The sequence below is a fragment of the Tupaia chinensis genome, unplaced genomic scaffold (genome assembly GCF_000334495.1).
Source record: "Tupaia chinensis unplaced genomic scaffold, TupChi_1.0 Scaffold000165_2, whole genome shotgun sequence".
Taxonomy (NCBI): domain Eukaryota; kingdom Metazoa; phylum Chordata; class Mammalia; order Scandentia; family Tupaiidae; genus Tupaia; species Tupaia belangeri.
In genome coordinates, this window is record NW_006159640.1 from 3535348 (window position 1) to 3544044 (window position 8697).

The 8697-nt window shown below is 43.9% G+C and overlaps 1 pseudogene; it reads right to left on the reverse strand.

Annotated features, from left to right (window-relative positions):
• Nucleotides 1-1383: 1383 nt before the first annotated feature.
• On the reverse strand, nt 1384-3747 carry LOC102496074 (40S ribosomal protein S8 pseudogene; annotated as a pseudogene).
• Between the last annotated feature and the right edge of the window lie 4950 nt (nt 3748-8697).

The window sequence follows — 8697 nt, forward strand, 5'->3', positions numbered from 1 at the left end:
CCCCCGGGGCCGGGACGCGAACCACGGCTGACTATGTGGGAGTCCAGCGACATAGCCATTACGCTAACTGCTGGTTCCCCCAATTACTTGATTTTTTTAAAGATTTATTTTATTTAATTTTATTTACTTACTTATTTTAATTTGACTGTAATTTGACCGGAGAGGGAGGGAGGGAGAGAGAGAGAGAGAGAGAGAAAATGAGAAAACAAGCCACCAGGTCTGGAACTTGAACTGTGGTTGGCCATGTGGGAGTCCAGCACCCTTAACCATCATGCCACCTGCTGGCCCGTATTACTTGATTTTATTTTACACCAGGTACTGGGCACAGAGCAATCCTCCTTAATAAAGTTGACAGATTTGCTCAGATCAGTTTTTAAAATGCACATTAAAAATATTCGTCTTACAAATTGTTCTGCTCTCCTAACATACAAAAGCTTGGAAAACAACATTTATAAAATAAAAGCCAATCGGGACCAGCAGATGGCAGAATGGTTACGTCTCTGGATTCCCACGTATTTGACTGAGGTTTGAGGCCTGGATTCGTTGGCTTAAAACTCGCGCCAGATGTGGGACCAGCAGTTGGCGTAATGGCTATGTCGCCGGACTCCCATGTAGTTGACTGTGGTTCGAGTCCCAGACCCGGTGGCTTAAACTCACACTGGGTACAGGTACGGGTACAGGTACGTGTGCGTGTGTGCCCAAGATCCTGAGAGGAGAATGGAGGAGAAGGGATTGCAGCATGGCCATCCCCCCTGGGGGGTGATTTCTCGCTTTCTGTCTCTCTGTCTCTCTCTCTCGCTCTCTCTTTCTGGTGAGCACACGCTCCCTATACCAAAAACCTAACCAAAAAAAAAAATTGCACTGGTTGCATGTGCATGCATGTCCAAGATCCCAAGAGGAGACTGGAGGGGAAGGGATTGCCCCCTGGAGGGTGATTTATTATTTTCTATCTCTCTGTCTCTCCAGTGAGCATATGTGCCCTATAGGGAAAATCTCTCTCTCTTAAAAAAAACAAAACAAAACAAAACAACCAGAGAAAATAAGAAAAGCCAATGTAAAAAACAGATTTTGGAGAGGTTTTTGCTATAGAGCGCGTGCGCTTGTCAGAAAGACAGAGAGAGACAGAGAGACAGAAAGCGAGAAATCAACCCCCGGGGAAATGGCCACGCCGCAATCCCTTCTCCTCCATTCTCCTCTTGGGATGTTGGGCACGCACGCACACGCGCCCGGCGTGAGTTTAAGCCATCCGGTCCGGGACTCAAACCATGGTCGACTTACATGGGAGTTCAGTGACATAGCCATTACACTAACTGCTGGCCCAGAACTTTCCCTTTAAAATCCCAAACACTGACATATCTCATTTTCCCAATTTGAAACATGTTATCATCTCTGTTGCTGCTTCTCTGTTTGGAAGTTGAGCGTTCTAGAAGTTTCACCGGTCTTTTGCTTCTTTACAGGTTTTTTTGTAGCAACTTGCTTTTCCCTCTTCAACTTCTTGTCAACTTCACTGTCGGAGTCACTGCCAGAAGAGCTTGGTGAAACAAGTTCCTTTGCTTTAGGCATTTTGGCCGTGGCCCCTCATGCTACCCCTTCTGACTGGGTCTCAAGGACCCCTGTTTGATTATCAAAATTTTTATAGACTTCCAAATGATGGGTTTATCTGTTGAGTGAAAAAATACATAATTACAAAAAAGCTACTATGGATTCAACATTTTAATGAATTTAAACTTTGTTAATAAGCACTTATTGGGGCCAGCAGATGGCATAGTTGTTACGTCTCTGTACTCCCACATGACTGACTGTGGTTCCATTAGAGTCACAGGCCCAGTGGCTTGAAAATCAAGCCGGAGGCGTGTATGCGTGCCCAAGATACCAGGAAGAGAAGGGAGGAGAAGGGATTGCAGCGTGGCCATCCCTTCCCACCAGTGATGTCTCCCTTTCCCTCTCACTGTCTCTGTCTCTCTCTCCTGTGAGTGTATGGCAAAAACTTCTGAAAGTAAATAAATAAATAAATAAGCATTTATATTGAAAAATTAATTTGAAGATAAAATGAAAATTGTACGTCGTGTATTTCCTCAAGACAATCACAACATAAACAGAGAGGTGTTCATGTAAGCAAACACTTGCAAAATTGTAGGTAAATAAAATATACTGGAGATTCAGTGGTAACTTTTTTTGTTAACATGATAAAAAAAAAAGAACAAGGTTCTGCTTGAGTGAATCAGGAATGGCTTCTCCAGAAAACACACCAATGGATTGGATTATTTTATCACTGTCTCTGTCTCTCTCTCCTGTGAGTGTATGGCTAAAACTTCTGAAAGTAAAAAAATAAATAAATAAGCATTTATATTGAAAATTAATTTGAAGATAAAATGAAAATTGTACGTCGTGTATTTCCTCAAGACAATCACAACATAAACAGAGAGGTGTTCATGTAAGCAAACACTTGCAAAATTGTAGGTAAATAAAATATACTGGAGATTCAGTGGTAACTTTTTTTGTTAACATGATAAAAAAAAAAGAACAAGGTTCTGCTTGAGTGAATCAGGAATGGCTTCTCAGGAAAACACACCAATGGATTGGATTATTTTAAAAAGAATTATTTATTTGTTTAATTTTATTTATTTTTTAAGAATTATTTATTTATTTAACTTTATTCCTTATTATTATTTTTTTTGGAGAGGTTTTTGCTATAGGGCATGTGCACTCACCAGAAAGAGACAGAGAGACAGAAAGTGAGAAATCACCCCCCGGAGGGGTGGCCACACCGCAGTCCCTTCTCCTCCATTCTCCTCTCGGGATCTTGGCCATGCACGCACACGCACCCAGTGTGAGTTTAAGCCACTGGTCCAGGACTTGAACCACGGGACTACGTGGGAGTCCAGTGACATAGTCATTATGTCAACTGCTGGTCCCTATTTGTTATTATTTTTAATTGGAGCAGAGAGAGAGAGAAAGGGAAAGTGAAAAAGTCAGCTGCCAGATCTGGGACTCGAACCATGGTCAGCCACTGTGGAGTCCAGCACCTGAGGAACCATTCCACCTGCCAGCCCTTATTTGTTATTATGTTCAAATTTTCTTTTTGATGTGGAACAATAAACACCTTTATTACAGAGCGAAGACAAGAAGGTTTATTTGCCTTTCCGGGCTTTATTTCCCTCAGGTAGAACTCCAGCCCCTTGCCCTCTAGCACACAGCCACCTGCACAGCCGCACTGGCCTGGTCTGGATGCAATGCACGCAAGCAGCTTGCCCTGCTGGAACTGCTCCTCCAGGGACTGCTGACTTTGACATTCTTTTTCCTTTCATCGTATTTCTTCTGATTAATTATTTTTGAGCAATTTTTGTTTAAAATCTCTTTCTCCTCAGGAGTCAGCCTGGTCCCCTTCTTGCAGCTCAGGGGTAGTGTATAGTGAGACTGGTACCACTGTTGGTAGGGTGTGCTGTCAGTGAGCACGATGAAGTTCTTCACCAGGGTCGTGGTGCGGGCTAGCTGGTTATTGGATGTGTTGGAGACAACATCGATGATCCTCGCCATGATCCTTGTTTTGCATGTACAACACTCTGAGCCTCAAGAAAAGCTCCCCACGTCCAGCCTCAGGGCGCGATATTTCTTGTTACCTCCCTGCACACGGACTGTGTGTATGGGGGGGGGGCATCCCAGCTCATACTTCCACTTCTTCTTGTAGGGCTTTCTCTTGCCCCCGGTCTTGTGGCGCTTGTGCCAATTGTCCTGAGAGACACCCATCGCTTGGCACTGGCTGGAAAGAGAAAATGCAAAACCTCACGGTCTGGTTTATAAAACGCTAGCCCGCCTCCTTTACTCCTTTACGTCGTTTCTCAGCACCCTTATTATGTTTTAAATTGACCAGAGAGATGGAGAGAGAGAGAAATGGAGAAAGCAAGTCACCACGTCTAGGACTTGAACCATGGTTAACCATGTGGGAGTCCAGTGCCTTAACCACCATGCCATCTTCCAGTCCCTTGATTGGATTTTAAGCAAGCTAATGAAGTCAGAGAGGCCAATATACAAAGGGTTATGGGCATTTTTTGGTGTGTTTGCTTGTTTTTTAAGAATTATTTTAATTTTATTCATCATTGTCATTATTATTATTTTAATTTGACCAGAGAGAAACAGAGACAGAGAAGGAGAGAGGGAAAGTGAGAAAGCAAGCCACCAGGTCAGGGCCTTTTTTTTTTGAGAGGTTTTCGCTATAGGGCAAAGAGAGACAGAGAGACAGAAAGCGAGAAATCACCCCCCAGAGGGGATGGTAACGCCGCAATCCCTTCTCCTCCATTCTCCTCTCGGGATCTTGGGCACGCACGCACACGCGCCCGGCGTGAGTTTTAAGCCACCAGGCCCGGGACTCGAACCGCGGTCGACTATGCGGGAGTCCAGCAACATAGCCATTACGCTAACTGCTGGTCCCCAGGCCTGGGACTTGAACCAAGGTTGGCCATGTGTGCGTCCAGTGCACTTAACCACCATGCCGCCTGCTGGCCTGGCATATGTTTTAGGTAGTTTGTTACGGCTGAAGACAAGTGGAAAGACTGAGTGACAGGATATTAGGCTAGAGAGATAAGCATAGACCAAATAATTTAGGGCCTGTGCTATGCTTATATATTCATACTGCAATCTATAGGTGACAGAGAACCATTGTGCTGCTTTTCCTGATTATAAAAATATTTTTTTAAGTGAAGACTTGTTTATTTAATTTTATTTTTTAGTTTTTTTTTCTTTTGGAGCGGCTTTTGCTATAGGGCACGTGTGCTCACCAGCCAGACAGAGAGAGACAGAGAGACAGAAAGTGAGAAATCACCCCCCAGGGGGGATGGCCACGCTGCAATCCCTTCTCCTCCATTCTCCTTTCGGGATCTTGGGCACACACGCACATGCGCCCGGCATGAGTTTTAAGCCACCGGGTCTGGGACATGAACAGCGGTCGACTACGTGGGAGTCCAGCAACATAGCCATTACGCTAACTGCTGGTCCCTATTTTTCAGTTTTGCTATAGGGCACATGTGCTCACTAGAGAGAGTGAGAAAGTAAGCCACCAGGTCCAGGACTCAAACCACTGTCTGCCATGTGGGAGTCTAGCACCTTAACCACCTGCTGGCCTAGTAATATGTTTTTTGAGGAGAAAATTGGAAAACACAAAAAGGAATTAAAATGACCATAATCCCATCATCCAGAAACAGTTGTTTACATTTTGGTATATTTTCCTCCAAATATACATTCACATATTCATACATTTATGGGGACTTCAAAAGGTTTGCAGAGGGCTGCCCCCCATAGTCCAGTGGTTAAGGGAGCCAGATCCCACATGACTCACATGATTCCAGCCCCAGCCCTGATAGCTTAAAATACATGTCTGGCATGTGTGTGTGCATGCCAAAATCCTAACGAGATGGAGAGCTGTCATCCGTAAAGGACCTGCCTCTCTTAACCACTTGGCCACAGGGCTAGTCTGCAATGGGACCAGCAGTTGGCATAATGGCTATGTCGCTGGACTCCCATGTAGTTGACCGCGGTTTGAGTACCGGACCCGGCAGCTTAAACTCACGCCGGGCGCGTGTGAGAGCGTGTGTGCCCAAGATCCCGAGAGGAGAATGGAGGAGAAGGGATTGCGGCGTGACCATCCCCCCTGGGGGGTGATTTCTTGCTTTCTATCTCTCTGTCTCTCTTTGTCTTTCTGGCGAGCGCACGTGCCCTATAGCGAAAATCTCTCTCTAAAAAAAAAATACAAAATAAGGGCTAGTCTGCAAGATATCTTTTTGTGGGATGGAAATGTTAAAAAATTGACTAGAGGTGGTTGCACATATCTGAGAACACACTAAAATCCACTGACTTGTATCATTGTAATGGACAAATGGTATATAATTTTATCTCCAATAAAGCTATTTTATTATTTATTAATTTATTTATGCTATACAGCACATGTCCTTATCAGAGAGAGAGATAGAGAGAGATAGAGAAAGAGAGAAATAACCTCCTAGGCCACGGTGCAACCCCTTCTCCCTCAGTCTCCTCTGGGGATTTTGAGCATGTAGACACTTGCATCCAATGTGATTTTCTTTTTCTTTGTTAAAATTTATTTATTTATTTATTTACTTACTTGTTTATTTAAATTTGACTAGAGCGAGTGACAGAGAGAGAGAGAGAAAGTGAGAAAGCAAGCAACCAGCTCTGGGACTTGAATCGCAGTAGGCCATGTGGGAGCCCAGAGCCCTCAACCACCACACAACCTGCTGACTCCTCCTGGTGTGATTTTCAAGCTGCCAGGTCGGGGTCTCAAACCACACAGTTGGCCATATGGGATCCAGTGCCTTAACCTCCACACCACCTACTGGCCCAAAGCTACATTATTTTAAAATTCTTCTTTGTTCATGATAGAACCCATATGCGCACATGTGAGAATGAGAGAGAGAGGTGAGCACTCTCCATAGAGTCTGATCATGTTGCAATCTCTATCCTCCAGTCCTCCAGCCTGTCAGATCCTTGACACTCGCACATGTGTGTGGCCTGGGGATTAGAACCATGGTCATCATGTAGAATACAGCTTCTCTTGAGCAGTGCATTACTGCTTTACCAAGTAGCCAGCCCAAGTTCTTACTTTATTTTTTTTAAAGAATTATTTATTTAACTTATTATTATTTAACTTGCTTTAGTCATCAGAGAGAGACAAGGAAAGTAAGAAAACAAGCCGCCAGGTCCAGGACTTGAACCACGGTCAGTCATGTGGGATTCCAGTCACCATGCTACCTGCTGGCCCTACTTTATTATTTTTTTAATTACCAGAGGGTGCATGCATTCACCAGGGACAGAAACACACACACAGATAGAGAGAGAGAAAACCCTCCAATGCGGTGTGGTCACACTGCAATCCCTTCTCCATTTCTCCATCCTGTTAGGATTTGGGGCATGTACACTCATGCACCTGGTGTTTTCTTCAAGTTCCCTAGGCTGTGATTCAAATTGCGGTCAGCCATGTAGGATTGAACCACTAGGCTACAGGACTAGCCTAACCCTCAAGCTCTTACTTTAAATGAAGAACTTTAAGTGGGACCCAAAGAAGTAATATGAGTTGATTTTCCAAGGGACAGTGCCGTAGCAGAAAATCTTGTAGAAACATTAGAACCCACATAGTCTTTAGGGTGTATGACAGGAAGTCACTTGATTTTCTGTGTAGTACACTGGGATATGTTGCCTCTAAAATTGGAAGAAATATTTAAATAAGACAAGAGTAAAGGTTAACAAGTGGGATAAAGTCAGAATCACACTATTAAGTCTGACTGCTACCATTGGACTTACTGATAAGAATAGGTGCTTTTTTTTTTTTTGGAGAGATTTTCGCTATAGGGCGCGTGTGCTCGCCAGACAGACAGAGAGAGACATAGAGACAGAAAGCGAGAAATCACCCCCCAGGGGGGATGGTCACGCCACAATCCCTTCTCCTCCATTCTCCTCTCGGGATCTTGGGCACACACGCACACATGCCCGGCGTGAGTTTTAAGCCACCGGGTCCGGGACGCGAACCGCGGTCAACTACATGGGAATCCAGCGACATAGCCATTACGCTAACTGCTGGTTCCCAATAGGTGCTTTTTTAAACTACATTTCACTTATCTTTCTTTTAAAATATAAGATGATGGGGCCAGCAGATACCGTGGTGGTTATGGTGCTGGACTCCCACATGACTGACCACAGTTCGATTTCTGGACCTGGCAGCTTGCTTTCTCACTTTCCCTGTATTTCTCTGGTCAAATAAAAAATAATAATAAATGAAATAAATAATTTTTCTTTTTTTGAGAGAGATTTTTGCTGTTGGGCATGTGTGCTTACCAGAGTGACAAAGAAAGTGAGAAATCACCCTCCAGGGGCAATGGCCATGCCTCAATCTCTTCTCCTCCATTCTCCTCTTGGGATTTTGGACATGCACACACGTGAGTTTCAAGCCTCTGGGTCTGGGACTCGAACTGCAATCAGCCACATGGGAATCCAGCGCCTTAACCACTACACCACCTGCTAGCCCCAAAGAAATAATTATTTAAAAAAATAAAAATAAACAAAATACAATACAAGATGAAGGTTCCTTATCTTTGCCTGCCTGCCTTTATTCCCCTCTCATTTCACTCTTCATCTCTTACCTTACCAAACCTTATATTACAGAAATAGTACTACAATTTGAGTTCATCAGGGTTTTTCTTTCCCCTTTATTCATGAATTCATCAATTAATGTAATAAACATTCATGGAGTATCTATCAGGGACTATGCAAGATTCTGGAGACAGAGATAAGTTAGACCAGGTCCCTGTTGCTCACAGTCTAGAATTTTCCAATGGCTCCCTGAATACATATTTTCTTTTCTTCATGCCAGTTACTTTAGAATGCTACAAAATACTAAATGAGAATCCATTTGGGGGCTAGACAGTGGTGCAGAGGTAGGACACAGTGCTCTGTGAGTCAATACCACATAGGAGGGTTCCCAGTTCTAGTCCAAAGATCGCCAAGTGTGCCCGGCATGCTAGTACACATGATCCAGGCTGACTGAGGCTGGGGGTCTATCACAACATGAAGATCCTATTGTGAGTGTGCTCCCCCTCTCTCTCTCTCTTCTTTCTATTTTTGTCTCTCTTGCTCATGGCATAAGTAAATAAGTTAAAAAAAAAAAAAAATGTGATTTCACAGTTGTTTCTT